Source organism: Enhydra lutris, unplaced genomic scaffold, assembly GCF_002288905.1.
Source record: "Enhydra lutris kenyoni isolate GAN:26980312 unplaced genomic scaffold, ASM228890v2 scaffoldscaffold6, whole genome shotgun sequence".
NCBI lineage: Eukaryota > Metazoa > Chordata > Mammalia > Carnivora > Mustelidae > Enhydra > Enhydra lutris.
This window is the reverse complement of record NW_019154090.1, coordinates 28,458,837-28,477,697: the sequence shown is the minus strand read 5'-3', so window position 1 is coordinate 28,477,697 and position 18,861 is coordinate 28,458,837. Positions and strand designations below refer to the sequence as shown.

General features: G+C 54.8%; 1 protein-coding gene across 1 annotated transcript in view; it reads right to left on the bottom strand.

Moving 5' to 3' along the window:
* Window positions 1-631: 631 nt before the first annotated feature.
* The window catches only part of LOC111141781 (serine/threonine kinase 35), a 42,163-nt gene continuing 23,933 nt past the window's right edge, over window positions 632-18,861 (bottom strand). Inside the window, exon 4 of the mRNA XM_022494590.1 lies at window positions 632-5,186. The gene's annotated coding sequence lies outside the window, so the exon portion shown is untranslated. The remainder of the gene's footprint in view (window positions 5,187-18,861) is intronic.

The window sequence follows — 18,861 nt, the reverse complement described above, 5'->3', positions numbered from 1 at the left end:
GCCCTCCGGGGAAATGGAACTATAGGAGCACTTGTTGAAAGCCTACTAAGTGCTGGGCTCAACACAAGCTTCCTATTTAGCCTCAACTGCTCTGGAGTGAGCTACTGCTGCTACTATTTTGCTGGAGGAAAGTGACACGCCATGAGACAAAGTCCCCAGTCCCCGGCGGTAAGTGGCAGAAGTTCCCGTTCTTCCTGGTGCTCTCTGGACAGGGTTGTTACCCCTTCAGCTCACAGAGCCGTTCTGTCCTGCTCCTCTCAGAGCTCCCCCCACCCCCACCCGCCCCGACCTTTGCAAGAAGGTCCCTGTCCCCTTCCCTTGCCAGTGTGGTTCAGAGACCCCTCTTATCTGTTAGAACTTCTCAGGGAAAAACTTGCAGAAACAAAGCAGTGCTGGGCCTGGAAGGGCCTCTGAGTGGCCTCCTGCAGTCCTGGAACCTGTGATGGGCCACCCAGGCTCGGTGTGGACTCCCGTGCCCCATGGGCAGGTTTCTCCAGAGGGCCTACTCCTGGGGTGGGGTGGGAAGGTCCTTCTTTCTGGGCCGCTCACCCACCAGGCCCTGGGAGTCGCGGCCTCACCCTGCCCCAAATAGGGGCCAACAAAACCACGAAGCACTCGTTTTCAAATCACGTATGGCTTCTCTGACCCCATCAAATAACTTTATTCACACAAACGTCCCATAATTTACAAAGCCTCAGTCATTCATACACATTAGGGGGATCCACAGTGTTCAAGGAACTTAAATATAATGTATCATACCAACCCAAGTAAACCAAGTACAAAAAATATTCATATAAAGTTGTTCACACGTAGGTCCTAGATTACCAGCTTCTGTGCAAAAAAAGAAAATAAAGAAAAATAGATTTATTAACTAGTATTTGAAGCTAACTTTGTGCCTGGGTTACCCTGTGCCTCCCTCAAACCCAAGTTGGCCCCCCATGCCTGTTCAGTTGGGGCCCCATACTCCCCTGCTCTAATGAAAGACGCCCCCAGGGGCACAGAAGAGTTCTTCAAAATGTTCCTGAACAAACTCCCTCCTGGGAGATGTGGGGCCTCCAGGCAACCAACGGGAGTGGATTCTCCTCTCGATGGTGGCTGGGGGAGCTTACATTATTTGCCAACGGTCCTGTCCCACCTCCTCGCTTCCCCTCTGAGGGCATCTCTCCAGACGGGAGTCCCTGTGCTCCAAGCCCAGCAGGCAGGATCAGAGACGGGTCTGGTGTCCCAGAGGCTGTACCTCCGCCCAGTGTGGGAGGACAGCCAAGGTGCCTTCTCCAGGCCTCAGCCTCAGGAGATCAGGCTGACAGTTCCCAGGTGACTCCAGGAGCACTGTGATCTGGGGGCCACCACGCAGGCCGAGGGAGAGGAAGGGAGTCAGGGGGAAGCAATGCCCCAGAAGCCACCAGTGCCCCCAGATGGGTGAGTATGGGGGGGGGGGCACAAGGAGGATCGGAGGTGGCAGGTGCCCATGGTGGGCAGGGCCAAGAGCCCAGGCAGCATGGAGCAAGGGGAGGGCAGAGAGTTAGGGGGGACCCCTTCTTAGGGGATGGAGGCCCAACTCCTCTGTTACAAGTTTCCAAAAGATACTCTGAGGCTGAAACCCAAACATCCATCCTGTTAAGATCTGTCTTCTAAAAGGTAAACTGCAAAGGCAAAGAAAGAACGTTCCTCCAATGCCAGCTCTTTACTTTTGCTCAGAAAAAAAGACTCAAGCAAAAATTATCTTATTGCTCCAAACACTGGTTTTCTAGGAGACAGCGGATATGTCAAGGAGCAGAGAACCTTGGAGGGAGGGAATGGTAGAGGCGGGGAATGTCCAGGGGAAGGAAGGCTGCGAGGAAGGTGGTGGGGAGTGGTCTTAGCACCGCAGGGTCAGGGGGCAGAGGGGGTGCGGGGCAAGTGCCCCTGCAGGCTCCACCTTCATTTGCTCTGGGACCTCTACTGGCAGTGCCAGAGAGGAGGCCAGGCCCCATCAGGAGCCTGACATCCGCCAGTGTTGGGCAAGTTTCTCCTCCAGCTGTAAACAGGGCATTTCTCAAGTAAACATTAAATACACGCCCTCAGAAAGGCAGCCATCGGGGGCAAAGGCCTGCGCCCTTCGTCCCTGGTGCCCAGAAAGGAGTCAGATGGAGCCAGCCTTGAATGGAAAAACGGCGGCATCCTCCTGGCTATAGAGGTAAGAGGCAGGGGGCCTGCTGGGTAGTGAGAGGCAGAGAGCGGCCAGCTGGTGGAAACGCGGTTGTTCTGTCCTCTGCTAAAGCTGCTCTTAGTGTCTCGGTGGTGGCAGGAGCCCTGGGCCTGGCTGCAGCCCTCGGGGAAGGATGGGGCAGGGGGGACGATTCCCTCGAGGCTCTCTGTGGGTGGGAGTGAGAGGTTAAGTGACAGACGGACATAGACAGGGAGGAGGATGCCATGGACTTCTAGCTGAGCTAGCAGGTCAGGTCAAAGGAGGGCAGTGGAATAAGGCACTAGGATCTGTCTTGCTGAGTCCTCTTGCTGGGGGGAGGCTGAGCTCCAGACCCACCAGTCTCCGGCCCAGAACCTCCCCGCTATGGGCTAACCGTTTCACAGATCCAAGGAGATGAGAATGACTGCTATTTCAAGGTGTGGAGACTCCTAGAACTTGCACAGGCCTTACGAACGTGGTGGCACTGGGCCCTGGGTGCAGAGGATGAAGAGGCAGGAGGCTGGCCCACAATAGGACAGGGGGAAGGTGGCTGAGAAGCACATGGGAGCTACCCAGGTCCAACCAAGACTAGTCCACTGGCCGGGGGCCGAGCCGGCGTTCACCTTGGGCTGACGTCCACCTGGCTGGCTGGGCACCCGACGTGGACAAAGTGGGGGGTGGCTGAGGGGGCAGGAGGGAGAGACAGGCACTTGGGGCTAATGAGCTGGCCATCGTGAGCCAGGGAAGGAGGCCCTGCCACCAAGCAAGGGTAGGCCGGGTCCTGCATGATACGGGCTAGCCTTCCCAGGCTGCCTGCCTTGCCCAAAAGGCAGAGACATCCTGTGACCCTCGGGGGCTACACTGACACCAAGAGAAAAACGAAGGGGGATGGTTGCAGCTCCAAAGCTCTAAGACCTGATCTGATGGACGTTAGAGACCCAGGGAGGGCAGAGGCAAAGTTAAAGCCAAGGGAACACCTTGCGAGTGGTGGTGAGGGGACTGGGGGACTGTTTTTCCCATCTGCTGCCCCCAAGGGGAAGGAGGCGGCTCAGGGCACACTCTAGTGGCCTGAGAAGCGGGAGAGACAAGGGACGGAGAGGCACCAAGGATTTCACAAGGAAGGGCATGCCTCCCACCTGCACCCCTGCTCACCGCAGCCAACAGTCTGCCCAGGAGGAAGCAGCAGCCTCGGGATGTGAGGGGTCTAAGAGGCAAGAGAATGCCAGCAAACGTGTGGTGAGTTCGCAAGTTTAGGCCGGTGTCGCACTGGTCTCTCCCAAATGCCCAGGGCCGAAGGACTGCAGCTCGGGGTGGGGTGGGGAGCCCCCCCACCCCGATCACACACTAACCTGAATGCCCTCTGACCACTTCCCCTATCGATCCTATGCTGGTTTAGAGAAAACGAAAAACAAACCTAACGAATTTCCTTTCCCCTTCCCCAAGACCCTGTTCTAGTTGGTCGTCATGGGGGTAAAGCCTCTGGAGGAGCCCCAGGAGCTTTCAGGTGAGAGGGACGACATGGGGCCAGCCACCTGCCTCTGCGATGTTGGGGGTGGGGTGGAGTGAGGCAAACCCTCAGGTTCAGAAGCCCGAGACGAGGGAGCGGCATGTGCCTGCTGGAGAGCGTGGGATGACCGCACAGGCATTGGTGCTGAGGTCAACAGGGTCACACTGGGGAAGCTTGAGGGTGGCAGGCCACGCATGGGCACCTGACAGCTGCGGGGGTGGGGGAAGTGGCGATGGCAGCAGTGGTGGTGGTGGTGTCCACCCCGTCCTCCCCTCCCTGCTCTTGGTGGGTCCAATCTTGTCCCACCAGACATGTGTGCACTGAGGGAGGGCACCTCACAGCGAGTCCCTGGGCATGATGGAGGCGGTGCTTGACGTCGCTGCCAGCTGGGACACCACGGGCCCACATGCAGGGCACACGCTTCACTGCAGGGAGAGGAGTGGCAGCCAGTTCAGCACACCCTGTTCTTATGGCCAGGTCACAATCGGATCTCAGGGACTTAGGCAGTCTCTGTGACAACTGGGACACGTGGCGGGCACACGTGGGAAGGAGACGATCCAGGAGGCAGGAGGTGATGGACGCTGACCTCACAGGAGTGACAGATGCCCTCCGAAGCCCCAGCCGTGTCCCAGGCAGAGGTTTGGCACAACAGTTTTTTTTTTTCCTGGGGGTCTTCCCTTGGGAGGGGAACCACTAACAGAAAGGTAGGCTTGTAGAGCTGGGCTGGGCTGGAGCCCGGCTGCTGGGAAGTGGGGGGGATAGTCACCTTTGTCCCCCCAGCACTCCCAGTTATAAAGGGCAGAAGAGGGAATGGACTCCCACCACTGGAGTCCTGGAGTGGTCCAGGGCTTCCAGCAGCTGAAAGAGGACAAACCCGCAGTTTAGACTTTCTTTCTTGAGTCCTCCTGGCCAAACCCTGTCTTCCTCTTCCAGGTGGTTCTTCGCCTTTGACCATTTCTAAGGCCCGAGGGTGGGCCGGGAGCAGCCCACCAGAGTCCAGCAGTGCCCGTATCTGTGGTGGGGGGAGGTGGCCTACAGGCTGCCTTCTGTCTTTGTGTCCTTACCCTCCGGGGCCGGGACCCACCCCGGCTCTCCACGGAGAGGCATGCCTTCTCTGGGGAAGTGAGGTGTTCTAAGCAGAACGGAAGGATGGGTAAAAACAAAGACGACAGGGGGAAAATAAAGGAACAAAACAAGATAGCTCCCTAACCCCTTACAAAAATTAAAAATGACATTTATACATATGCTTTTGTCCATGTTGTTTCTCCACAGCATAGTTTCCTGCTCTTCTGAAGTCTTAATCGTTTAAATTAAAAAAGGAAAAAAAAAAAGACAAAAATAAAATAAGATTTTAAAAAATTAAGCAGAACTAAAAGGAGAGGGGAAAACCCAAATAAAAGCTTCACATTGCCGGAGATCCAGCTGTCGGGAGATCACCAACTGACCAAGCCACCATCTGCACCCTCGGCCGTCCTCTGTGGGAGACACGATGACATTGTCCCGAGGATCAACCTGGAAGACAGAAGACAGAAGGCCGGGGATGAGCGGACACTGGGCGGCAGGCTCAGGGCACCTCCCGGCTCCGGACATACCCTTTCGGTGCCAGCACCCAAACCCGAGAGGTTTCTAAATATTACAGGGACTGGATCTAGCTTTGCTACAAGCACCCTGTCGTCGATACACATTATCCTCCTTTGTCACAAAGGGAAACTGAGGCACGGGTTAATAAGGCACGTGACTAATATTGCACTGACGGAGCAGAAGACCCTGGCTGGGAACCCAGGCTTGCTGGCTACAGCTGCAATCCCACCAAAACTCCATCCCTGTGCTATCAGGACAAGAAGCCACAGGACCCTAGCCATCGGGTCCCTCCAGACCCTGGCCCAAGTCCCTCCTTGCCCTCTCCGACTAACTGCACTGTACCGAAGCTTCGTGCGCTTGCTCTTGGGTTTATCCTATTTCACAGACAACTAAGGCTCAGCCCCCCGAGAACCTGTCCCAGTTAGCCAAAGCTCTCAGGTCTTAAGAGGGGCCAGAATCCCACAGCTGGAACTGGGGTGACTCAGGGCTAGAGTTAAGAATGAGGTTCGGCCACTTGACCACAAGCAAATTTAAGCCTTCTTTAGTCTTGTCACCTGCACCAAATCACTTTATTACGAGGACATATGAACGAAGACATGTAACCTGAGACAGTGCCTGCCCCTATCATGATTAGCTATTGTTTGGGAACTGCCGTGGAACCAGGCCTCAGGGATAGGCCCTGCCACTAGCCTTTCAGGGACCCGTTTTAGTGGACGCCTAAAACACAAGAGCCTACAGCCAACAGCCTTGGGCCGGCACCTGCTGCCAGCCTGCTGTCCCAGTCCGAGTCGCCTGATCAGGGCTGAGCAGGGCCCCAGCCCAGGCAGCAGGGCTCCCTCTGCATGGCACAGGGACTCACCCTGGAGTTCCGGAGTGCCTGCTCTCACCCTGACAGATGACAGCATCACTTAAGTCTTTCATAGCGCGCTTGAAATCCCTCCATATCGGCCCCTGCCCCCCACACTGGCTTCATTCCTGTATAAGCTCCGTGCAGCATGAAGAGCCGGGCGCTCCCCACCCCACTGTCCCTCGTCCCCTGCGCAGTCTGACCACCCGGGCCCATTGCGCTCAGGTCCCCAGGAGATACCTGTCTGGTCCTCATGGGAGGCAGTGGGGTCTAGCAACCGGAGATAGCCTGTGTCCTTCTGTGGGAAATGGTCGGCTCTCCTTCGAGGTCTGATTGGAGTAAAGACTGTGAAGTACCCGGCCCCCAGCAGGAACTGACTGACTCCATGAACCCACCCTGTCCATGTCCCCAACCACGGGACCACCCAAATTGCTGCTAGCTGGGGGAGGGGGCATCGAAAGGATGCACACCCTGCCAGGGACATGGACCAGTGCCTTCCAGAGAGCAATCAGAGTCTCAGGTGTATGCAGACCTCTAGACCCTAAACTTCCACTTCCAGAAACCTAGACTGACAAACGGAGAGGACTTTACAAAGAAAGATGCTTGCTGAAGCTATGATCTATATTATGAGGCAACAACCCACAAACCCAAAAAGAAAAGATTTAAGCAGATGATCCATCTACTCTGTGGAGTATTAAAGAGGCAATGAGACGGCAGGTTACAGCAGAAGTACTTCCCGGGATCAAAGAGAAATAAGCAGGCTACAATGTCCTGCGGCATACAGTAGAAGCAGAACCATGTAGCAAACAAAAACCTCCACATCCAGGAAAATCTGTCAAGAAATACATCAAAATGTACTTGTTGTGGGTGTATTTTCTCCTTCGCCTGCTTAATACTGAGAACACATCACGTGTTCATGCTTTGCTTTATAGTGGGAAAATGGGCGTACTTGAAGGGACAAGAAAAGCTGGCAGCCCCAAAGAAAGGTCCCTGGAGAAGCAGTCCAAGAGACCAGACTCCGGCTCTTTTCTGGGCTCCTCCACACACAGTGGACAGCAGAGAATTTTCCACGGCTGTCAGGTGACATTAGACCATGCAATTTCCTCCTCCAGCGCAAGGTGAGGGAGGGGGCACCCAGTCTGCGTATGGGGAGTGGAGTGGGGGTGAATCATAAAGGTGCTGGAAAGTATCTGATCTACAAGAAAATATTGGCTTTCTCAGCCTCAATTTTTCCCTCTGTTGCTTCTGTTTCCCTGCCTGTGAAGTCCCCTCCTTCAACAACAAAAAAATCATTGGTGGTTCTTGTATCCTGGTTTCTGATTTGGTAAAATGAAGTCACCAGAAGCACATCCTGGGATGACCTAGAAGCCAACTGGCTTTGCTCCGCACGCCCATGACCTTCTCCCTGTGCTGTCAAGACAAAGCAGAACACCCAGCAGCCAGGGGGAGGGAGGGCTTGGGGGGAACCTCACCATCCAAGATGCTCCACGTCCTTGTGAAATAGGACAAGAAAAGCCCAGGAAACTGGAGGCTAATGTGTGATCTGCTAAGATTATCTCTGGGACAAGTTATGACCTTTCCAACACTGCTTTCCTCCCTCCCTTGGCAGGACCCAAGCTGAGGACACCCTGCTCAAGGGGATGCCCGTCAGCAGGAAGGTGGCCCATGGTAGCAGAAAAGCAGCAGCCAAGGAGGCCGAGAGATGCAGAAGCTGGAAGTCCCTTTTCACATAATTAACTAGGAGAACAGAGTGTGCCCGCAGAAGGTCAAAGCAACAGCACAGCTCCCCATGAGAGCTCTCGTGACACAAGTGTATAATGACCGCTGTACTCACTGGGTCCCTTGCCAGGAAGCCAGGCTGACATTTCCCACAGGCTCCTCCACCCTCCCCCTGCTTGGGCACCGGGTCCCGTCCTCCTGGGAGGATGCCTCAGGATGGCATACAGGTCTGGGTCTGCTTCCTTCTTGGGGGCAGGGACAAGGAACCTAAGAGTGCTCTCTTTCAGGGAGCGGACCCTGGCTTCGGGTTCCTCTCCTGTCTCCCATTACAGAAGGTCCACCTGGCCCAGGGAGCCAATGGCGGCAGGTGCACGGGGAGACAGCTTCGCAGCTATGAGCAGGAAGGGCTCAGAGCACCTGCTTCGGGGTTAGAGCAGCAGCAGACCCTCCCAGGCACGTGCTGGGGCAGTAAATGGAGTAAGGGCTCAGCCCAGGGGTAGGAGTGAGGGTCGGGGGAGGGGACACCCCCGACTTCATCCTAGCAGATGTCACACCCCGGCTCCCCGCCTGCCCAGTGACCAGAATGGACCAGGGCCTGACTTGTTCCTTCCAGTGGGACACGTACCTCTGACTGCAGAGCCCTGTGCAGAGGCCGAGCCATGCTGCTGGGCAGAAAGAAAAGTGGTGTGTGATTCACCTCCACACGATGTCATCAGCACGCCCCATCTTTCGCCTTCCTGATCATCTCATTTTGTTAGGTTGACTGCCCCATTTTAATAAGGGGACAGGCCCAGGGAGACGGAGCGGCTCGGCCCACACCACAACACCACTAAGCCACTGGCCAGGGGTTCCCCCACCGCAGGCATTTGCCACGGTCCTGAGCGGAGAGGGGCCAGGGATGCGGAAGTATTGGCAAATCCTTCCCCTTCTTTCAACTCCCAGACAAAGCTCCCTCAGCACGCCCGACCTTATTTCTCTGTAATTACTGTCCCAGCGATCACTCACCCAGCATCGAACGTTCCAAGGGCTTTGTAGGGAACAATCCATTAAGGCAAACTTCAGCTCTTCCAAGCTGCCTCCCACTCACTATGTCCCTGCACGGAGCCCGCGTGTTCCAGCTACGGCCTTGTCTCACCCCACAACCCGATGAGGTAGGCGCTGCCATCACCCAGTTCTGGAGCAGCTCAGAGAGAAGGGCTGCACGGCTAATGGGTGGGACAGAAAAGGGTCTGGGCCTGGGTCAGTCTCACCTCACACCTCCTGCTATTAGCATCTAACTGTCCCGAGAAATCCCCTCCTGGAGAGACAAGAGCTTAAATGGAGTTTAAAACCCATTTAATCCCTTCATTTATAAACACAGAAATGGGTTCATGGACGGCTTGGCTTAGGTACCTCCGCACAAGGCTGGTGGAGGCACCAGGCAGTGAGCAGCCTTCTAGCAAGTTCCTCTGCCAGCTAAGCAGCTGTCTGGTCCTATCGAGGAGATGGGGGAACCAAAGTGCTCCCCTGAATGCCACCAGCAGTTTGCAGAAGGGAAGTGGGGAGGGGGGGGGGAGTGAGGACAAAGGGGTGGGATGGATGGGCTCCCCCCCGTCTACCTCCTCCCTGACCCCCCAGCCCACAGAGATGGAAACCTGCGGGGGGAGAAGACTATCCTTCTCTAGAAGTGCGGCCCTCCTACTTCACTGTTGTTAAAATGTCATTTTTAGATGAAACTAAATGGGAATGGTTTGGGGTCCCCCGTCTCCTACTTTCAAATGGTACCATCCTTCCAACTGTGCAGGACCGGCAGCCACAGGACGTGAGAATCTCTGGGAGCCACGACTGCATTTCCACTGAGCGTCTTCACCCATGTGCTCTAGTGGGGCAACAGCACAGGCTGTGGTGGACGGTTCTGGGCTCAAATCCTGCCTCTGCCACTTACTGGCTGCTTATACCTGAGCCTCCCTTTCCTTGCTAGCAAAGTGGGGTGCTGCCCTACCCTTTTAGGGGCTGCTATGAGGATTTAAGTAAGCTGCCTACCCCAGCACCTGGTACACAGCACTACGATCCGTACGGTCTACCATGTTGTTCACTGTGTTAATGGTCACTTCGGTTCTCAGACCGAACTGTACAACTTATCTAGAGATGAGGCTTAATTCAGGAACTTTCTGTCCTTTATCTGTAGTATGGACATGCAGGAGGAAGGCAGTGGAGGTGGTAGTGGAGGGGAGGGGAGCTCTCCCAATATGCCCTCTGAAAGGGAGCCTTCCTCACACCATTGCTGTAATGCCTCAAGGACAGCCAGCTGGTGGCACAGGTATCCTCAGCACCTTTCAACCTGCTCAGACCTAAGGATGGATTTTTAAAGCCCATGAGCCTCGAGATCTAAAATATGACCTAGATGTCTGCGAGGATCTATTTTCCGTGATAGTGTACAAAAACGTCACAGCTACCCGCTGAAAGGCTGTGCCAGACCAGCAGGTGGCCACTGGCACGTGTCAGGAGGGCTCCCATACCAGGGTTCAGGGTGGCAAAGAGCACCTGAGCTCATGCCACCTGCTGGGGAGGCAGGCAGCAACCGTAAGCACGTGTGACGCATACACTCTCGACACTCGGCAAAGTGCAAAAAGGTTCAATGACTTGTCAATGCTTAACTGGGATTCAAACCTCAAGTCCGGTCTTCTCTATCTCTCTCATCTCGTCAACAGAAAAGGAAGGCATCAGGCTGGCATGCTCATAGATTACAGTATAAACTCAAACTGTGGTATTCCTGGGTGGGGGAACCAAGAACTCACTCTTAAAGTAAGTCCTCTGTGCACCCCCGCGTGGAGGTATCATTCTTGCGGTTAAGGCTACCTTTGACATGTCAGACACCATGTTAGGCTTCACAAGCAATGCTTCCTTTGCCCAAACAAAGGAGCATGGAGGAATGATCTCCATTTCACGGATGGGCAAACCAAGGCTCAAGTATACATCATCTGCATATCACACTGTGGAGGCACAGAGAGGCAAGGCAATGTCGGGGTCGAAGAGGGCGGGCCCCTCCTAAGTAGGGTTAGCTTCAAAAAGAGTCATTCCTCACTTGCTTAATACACCAAAGCAGCTTTTCATACTGAGACAATGACCTGCCAGGCCTGGGGGTTCAATGGCCCCGGCACTACTGTCCATTCCCATCTGTCAGAGGGACAGAGGCCAGTGAGCCAAGCTTTCTGATATTCCCTTTATCGAAGGCTCTCCCGGCCACAGCATGGCTCACAGAGGGGCAAAACTAGGGACCACCGTGCCACAAGCGGCCCACAGCATGGCTCATGGGGGTCAGGGTTAAAAGACCTGGGGGTGGACGTGCTGGATGGGGTGGCCATGCTGTCCGTCCTTGGGTCTACAGAAGGTAAAAGGGAACATGAGTCTGGGCAAAGCACCCCCAACAGGGGTTCTACAGCTGCCACGATGCTCTGGAAGGCCAGGGACATCCTTTGCGACTGGCTCTGAGCCCTGAGGAGGCCAAAGGAAGGCAGAAATTTGGGGAGCAGGTCCTGAACATGGGGAGAACGTCACCCACAGAGCATCGGGTTACAGAGATATCCCAGCTCTCCCCGTTACTAATCGAGGTCCCTGATCCTCAGCTTTCTCAGCTGACAAGGTGGCCAGGTCCGCCGTGCAAGGTGTGACGTCCAGTGACATTTTCTGTCCTGGGCACACGGAAGTATACAGCAAGCAGTTAACACGTGGTGATGGCAGCTTTCGATCACACCCCAACCCTAAACCTCACCACCTCACTGGCCGGCCCACACAAAAATTCCGGATGAGACGACTTGGCGTCAGACCAGCCTCCTTTCTGCTTTGGGCCTCAGCAAGTGCTGGTCCAGCTGTAACCTCCCTGGCCCCCTCCACGTGCCTTCTCCCCGGGGCCCCAGCGAACAGAGTGACCGCAGACCCCCACGAGCCATGCCATGTGCTCCCCTCGCCCCACCCCAACCCCAAGAGGACTGGACAGTCTGTGCTTCTCTCGAGCCTCTCAGGTTGCCAAGCCCACTAGTCAAACGCTGGCTGACTGACAGGAACCGGGAGCTAGCAGGTGGCAATAGAAGAATTAATTTACGAACTTCACGGAATCATTCAGCATGACAGGATCTTAACTCAAAAGTCTGGTTATAAATTCCCTGCCTAGAGTTGAGTTCCCACTGAACACCACCAAGGCCAGGTAGAGAGAGAGATGCTCACCCTCCCCCTCAGAAAACCGGGCCACTCGTCCAGGCTCCAGCAGGTGGCAGGGAGGAGCAGGGAGGAGCTGGGAGGAGGCTGGTACTCATTTTGTACCCGGCCACACCCTGCCGGCTACCCCCCAACTCCCAATGAGGCACAGTACGAAGGGTTTCCCTAACCCGCTACAGGAGCAGGAGGCTCTAGGGCCAACGCCTGCTCTGTCTGCCACTCCTTCTCTCGCCGCCTTTCAAAGGGGACGAAAATAAGGCCTTCTATTCAATCTGGAGAGGGAAGCCTGAAATCCAGGGGTGGCCAGCAGGAGCCAGCCTGGGTTCAGTGTGTCCCCCGGGGCAGGCCAGCCACAGGAAGAGGCAAATGAGAACGGTGGCCTCGAGACCAGAAGCCTTGGCTCTGGCCTCAACTCTGTGATCTTCTCCAGATTGTCAAGACCCATACGGCCTCGTTCCAGGACCCACCCCCTGCAAAACGCAATGATGCCCAATACCACTTCGTAGCTGACCGGTAACACTGCAGGTGGGGCGGACTCTGCACCCCATGCCTGAAGCCCACGGGTCATGGAAACCAGCGGTGGCGGTGGGGGAAAGGGGCAGGGCAGGCCCCCCAGAGAAACTGAACAACAGCTGTGGAGCAGCTGGGGGCCCACCCTCGTCTCAGAGGCCACCCCTCCCGTATTCCACATCCTCTTCGCCCACTTCTGCATGTCCGGTAGGGGCAGCCCTGTGAACTCTGAAAGGCAGACTGTCGCCCAGGCTGGAAGAGTACAGATGCCACCAGAAGAATTCACCCCTGTAGCAGCAACCTACTAAAGAGACACTGAAGTATAAGTGAAGAAAAATGAAGGACCCAGCCTAGTGCTGGGGACCCCGGTTACCAGTCCCACCTAGTGCTCTCCCTGCTCTCTGCTGGGGACCCCGTCTCTTCTTATGCCACTGACGGGGGCTTGGGACCAGGGTAGGGGTTCTCCATCTGGGGTCCTTCAAACTCCCAAGGAGACACAGGGTCTCCAAACGCCTGGAAGGCATATATTAAGTATCATGGGGCATGTCAGTTGTATGCGCCTTTCTCTGGAGGGACAGCCCCGACCCCTGGCACGAGGAACCTAAGAACCACGAGCACCTCAGCAGGCTCCTACCTAACAAAGGAAAGACTAACCAGAAAGCAACACGGGAGGACTACAAGGGGGGTTCCCCCTGGCACAGCAGAGCAGGACAAGCTGGGTGGGGGGAAGCAGGAGGCAGCTGATGGCACCAGAGCCCTGCCTACCAGTGGGATGGGCTGGGAGTGGGGGCGGGGGTCCCCTCTCCTTACAGATTTTCAAGGCAAACCTGAGACTCTGAAGGCAGACAGAGGCCATGGAGAGGTTACGGGGTCCCCGCCGAGTCGGCAGAGCTAGATCGGTGGCCCACTCAGCACCATGCGGCCACATGCTCTCTCGCTGCCACAGCTGGCAGGCCGGCTGGACGGCGGGCCCTGGGCTCCTGCGACAAGGGGAGCGCACCGAGCTTAAAGGCAAGATGGCGTGTGCTGCTGCCAACAGATGCCAGCCTCATCTCTGGCTCATCAGGGAGCGGGGCCGGGGCAGGGAGCGCCCCCACAGGAGACGTGGCAGCCCGTCACCATGGAAGCTTGCAGACTCTGAGACTTGGTCACATTATAGGGGTGCTCATGTTGTCACCGTGGTGGGCTGGCCCAATACTGTTTTAAACCTCCTGATTTCTCAAAGCGAGCTGCCCCAAATGCTGGTATTCAAAAGCTGGCCAAATGCACAAAAGGAAGAATGGCTGGGGCGCCCGGCTGGCTCAGTCAGTGGAGCGTGTGACTCCTGTTCTGTGGGTTGTGAACTCGAGCCTCATGGTGGGTGGAGGGATTACTTAAAACTAAAATCTTTAAAAAACAAACGCCAAAACAAAGGAAGAGCTGCTGGCAGGACCTAAGAGTCTGAGATCGGGAGGGCTCTCTGGTGACCAGCAAGCCACAGGGCTACACCCAAGTCATCCCACCGGGGTTGGAGGATGGAGACCCATTTAAAAGCTGGTGTCCCCGGCCTTGGGAAGTCATGTCTGGGGGGCCCCAGGGAGCTGAGACGCACCTGAGCGGGTAAACAGGCACTGGCTGGCACTCCAGACAAACGAAGGGGGAACTTTCTATCTGTAGAAAGAGCCCTGGTAATTGGCAGTTGGCTACAGAGACACCCTAACTAATTCCCTTCCTCAACTTATTAAGTGTGGGGACGAAACGAGAGCTGCCAACTGCCTCGACTGGTCCCCAAAGAGACTGAGGTTCAGCTGCAGCTGCTGTGATTAGCTAAGGGCTCTGGGGAACAGCTGGGCTCCTGGGAGAACCCTCCTCCCCGGCCCTTTGCCAGGAGCATGCCTAAGGTGTTTTCACAGCTGAAGGGGAGAGGTCGCTCTTCCACATGGTGACAGGACAATCTGTGGTTAGAAAAGGCAAGACTCAAACAAGGTCATGCCCAGAGTGGTCTGGGCAAGAGGGGACCATATGGACTTCTGGTTACAGCAACCAGACCGGAGCCCAGTGTGCCAGGGGAACTCGTAGGGATGGGAGGGGGTGCATGGCAAAGGGGCCTGGAGCTCTCTTAGGGAAAAGAAGAGCACTGCAGATTGCTAGTGAAAATGAATGAGCCTGTAAGAATTTGGAAAAAACAGGCCGCCCAGAGGCAACGCACGGGGCTGCCCCGAACTCTCGCTGTGTGCATGGAGTGGCAGTGGGTACTTCCTACTTCTTGTGCCTTTGGTCTTTGCAGCTGTGGACAGCGAACACCAGTGTTAAATAGCTTCATTTGGAGGACAGGAAATGGGGGCCCAGAGAAGTTAGAGGAGACTTGCCCAAAGTCATCCAGCTGGGCAGTGGGAGAGCTACAATGTAAACCTAGATTTATCAACATCCCAGGTTTCGATGCCAGTCCCTTACTGACACCAACATGGAAGCACAGGGCTCCCAATGGCCGTTATCAGCCCCTGTCCTGTCTCTCCTCGCTCAGGAAGGTGCCTGTGCCGCCTTGCATCTTCTGAAGGCCAGCCCTGTCAGGTGTCGCGTCTCCTCCCTCCCTTGGGGAGCTGACCGCTCTCTCCTCACCATGACCTACTCATCTGCCAGAAAGAACAGTCTTGTGCACCACTATCACCCGTCTCCACTTTTTTCCCCCAGGGTGAAGGTCACCCTCCTTAGGCTGACATTCAAGGCTCTGGGCAACTTAGCACTCTTTCACTCTCCCCCTTTACCTCTGTGTCAGCCAACCCAAAGATCTGCTCTTGACACAAATTCTCAATGTTCTCACTGTGTCCCTTGCTTACAGCACATGGTCTGCCCTCCTTTCTTCCAGGGCTAACTTAAGCCACAGGTCCTACTTGTTGCCATTACTGATTTCTTCAACCAAAAGCCAGCGTTCCCTCCACGAATCTCCTGGGAGCACCGCGCACGGTGCCACTCACTACACATGTGTGCATGGGAACTGTCCTCAGAAGATGATGGCAGAGAGCCGTAGAGCTGGCCCTTGTTGGCCATGTGGCCAGGGGGGCACATCACTTACTGTCTTCAGAGTGGGAAGGACATCCTACCCAGGACCCACGTGAGGATGGGATGAGATAAGAAACAGAGCAGGAGAGTATGAAGTCTGGCACGGGGTGTGTGCTCAGTAAGTCAGAAACGGAGGGGAAGTCCCCCGACCCCGGCCCTCATGCCTTAGGATGCTAAAGACTCAGGCTGCCCCAGGCCTGTTCCACACTGAAACAAATAGAGCGACTGTAAACCCACCAGCAAACTGCACAAGCTCCCAGTAAGCACTCGTAAATGAGTATCAAACACAGATCTACTCTCCAGGGAACAAGATGTGGCAAACAGGTAGGGCCAACTTCTACCCCACGCCCTACATGTAGTTCAAACCAAGGTGTCCAAGGATGGCTGAAGGACTGACCTTGAAGCCCCCTTCCCCTAGCTTGATGTCAAGTTCAGGCTGTGGGGTCGCCCCTCAGCTCTTGCACTTTAAGTGCCCAAAGGCAAATGACCACAGAGCTACCCGCACCTCTCCCTGTTCTCCTTTCCTTACCCCAAAATAGAAACTATTTGCCAATTCACAGATTAAAGCGGCTCTCAAAGTCAATTTTATAGCCAGCAATCGTGGTCCCGGTATTATATAACCATGGGGGGAAAAAAAAAAACAGGAGAGAGATGCGGGCACTAGAAAGCTGCTGTCTGGCAGAGCCACCAGCCTGCCCATGTGACGGGACACTGCACAGGTTTTCAGCTCAGAAAAAAGTTAATAAACAAAACAAAACAAAACAAAACAATGAAACGTTATGTTTTGGGGACATAATTATAGCAGGGTGCATATGCAAATACAGAGAAGAGCCAGACACATCAGTCACCTAATGAGAAGCTGATTACGAAGGAAAGAACAAAACACAGCAAGGCACAGCCATCAGATGAAAGCTGTGAAGGCAGCCCTGGGTCTAAGGAGAGTACTTGGGGCTCATGAAAGTATCCTAGACTTAGTCCCAAATTGGGGATCCAGTGGCACCCCAAGAAGACCCAGATAATCACTTACCAAGTGGTCATCTAGAGAAGAGAGGATGGGATGATGGCCAAACATCCAGGATTCATCTGTGTACTTTCCACTCCTGCCAAAGCCCCTCTTCTGCAGTGTTCACAGTCTTGTAAATAGCTCTGCCCCCCAGTGCAGTGATTCGTGGAGCCAACTGCCTTCATCCCCCTCACTCCAGCCACCTGCAGTCCTCCAGCAATCTCCAAAGGCACCTTAAATTCATTCTGCCCCATCCTGTGTACCACTCGCTCTAACCCAGGGAATTCAACTTCCTAGCTGGGCCCCCGAGGTCCATGCTTGCCCTCTCCAATCCCAGCAGCAGAGCCAGAGTGCTCCCATAAACACAAAACAAAAAAACAATGGGGGCAGCAGATCCCTGACTCACCACCACCCCCAACACTGGGCACATCAGGCTTGTCTCCTCCCAGGCTCTCCCACCTTGCCCCTACCTGTTCACTGTTCCGCTGCCTGGTAGACATCTGCATTTTCAGGTCTTAGGTTCAATGGCACTTCTCCTCTGGCCATGGGGAGGGTCTGCTATTTCCTCTATCCATACAGGCATGAAATTTACCTGTAGTTTTTCCCTCCGGACCGCTCTCTCCAACTGAGGTTTAAGGGCCCAGAGGGTGGGGACCAAGTCTGAGCTGTCCTCGATGTACTATAAGCACATACCAGTGCCTGCACCGTACCTAAGCTACCAAAAACATGAATGGGTCCCTCTGGGGTGTTTTCTTTCTTGATGGGGTGGGTGGGAAGCATTAGGAGACTACTTCAAGCTCGGTCACCAGGTGGCCAAGAACTAGTATGAAAAGTATGAAAAGACGGTAGAACCCTAGGATGCACATCTAGCATCCCCACACTGGCTTTACATCCATTTTCCACTGAATCCACAGGAAAATCCTATGGCGTAAATGTCATTAGGAACCTGCTTTATAAATGAGGACTCAAGGCTCAGAGAGATGCCTGGTTTAACTGTACCGAGGTCAGGGATTACCTCCGTCTCCATGGCCCAAGCTGGGCACAGAACATGTGCTTACGGCATGTCGGGAGAATGAACAAGTGAAGATTTCTAGGCAGGATTCAAAGCCATGTCTGAGACTCCACTTAGAGACCTAAGCCAGACCTGTGCATCTTATTGCTTCCCCATCCCCTATGCCCAGCTGCCTCTCGAGTTCCTCTTTCTTGAAGGGTGATCTCCCGTCCTACCACACAGACCCCACAGGGCCCATATTCTCCTGAGGGTCCTCTGCTGGAGATCATCCCAAGATGCTCATTGTTATTATGGCTCAGAAGTCTAGTCTCTCAGGGCCAGGGAAGCCCATGGAGAAATTTAATTATTTTCTTTCTCTTCCCAGGAGCAGGGGGCTGCTGCAGGACTCACCTCATCCTAAGGACACAGGCACCGAGGGAGAAACCAAGCAAGAATCACGAGTCCCAACTCCTAGAAACTCATCCGTGGTGCAACCCACAAACATGACTGGGATGGGGGAGCAGGCAGAGAGGGGATGAGAGTGGTCCTTTACGTGCCCTGGCTTTCTAGACAAGGAAACCACAGCCCACAGAGAAGTGACTTGCCCAGTGCTAGGTAATTTGGAAGGCAGTGATAGGATCAGGACTTGAGGCCCTTCTTCCTAGCTTTTTTTTTTTTTTTTTTAAAGATTATATTTATTTATTTGATTAGACAGAGATCACAAATAGGCAGAGAGGCAGGCAGAGAGAGAGGGAAGCAGGATCCCTGCCAAGCAGAGAGCCCGATGCGGGGCTCGATCCCAGGACCCTGGGATCATGACCTGAGCCGAAGGCAGAGGCTTAACCCACTGAGCCACGCAGGCGACCCCTCCTTTTCCTAGCTCTTACATAAAGTGGACCAGAAATATGCGTTCTGACAAGTTCCCAGGTGATGCTGCCTGTCTGGGGACTACACTCAGAGAAGGTTTGTCATGGACACGGTGTGTGCTGGTGAGCTAGTGAGGGGCAGGGAGGAGCGTGGTGGTAGCTTGTCAACATCTTTAAGGTTGCAGGGTAGAATCATGATCTGCCAAGTAGGAAACATCTTACTCGTGATATCCTCCGTCCCTCCCACCGACAGAGAGGAAGCCATCTTTTGAACTCTGGTTAAACTTGGCACAGGCCACGTCATCAGGCTGTAGATCCTGAATGCTCACATCTAAGTCTGCCTATGGCACCGCGAACTCATGCCTAACCCAGTGACACTCTATGAGCAGGTGGGAAACCAGAGTTCCAGGACAGCTGTCCCACGGCTCCCAGAAACC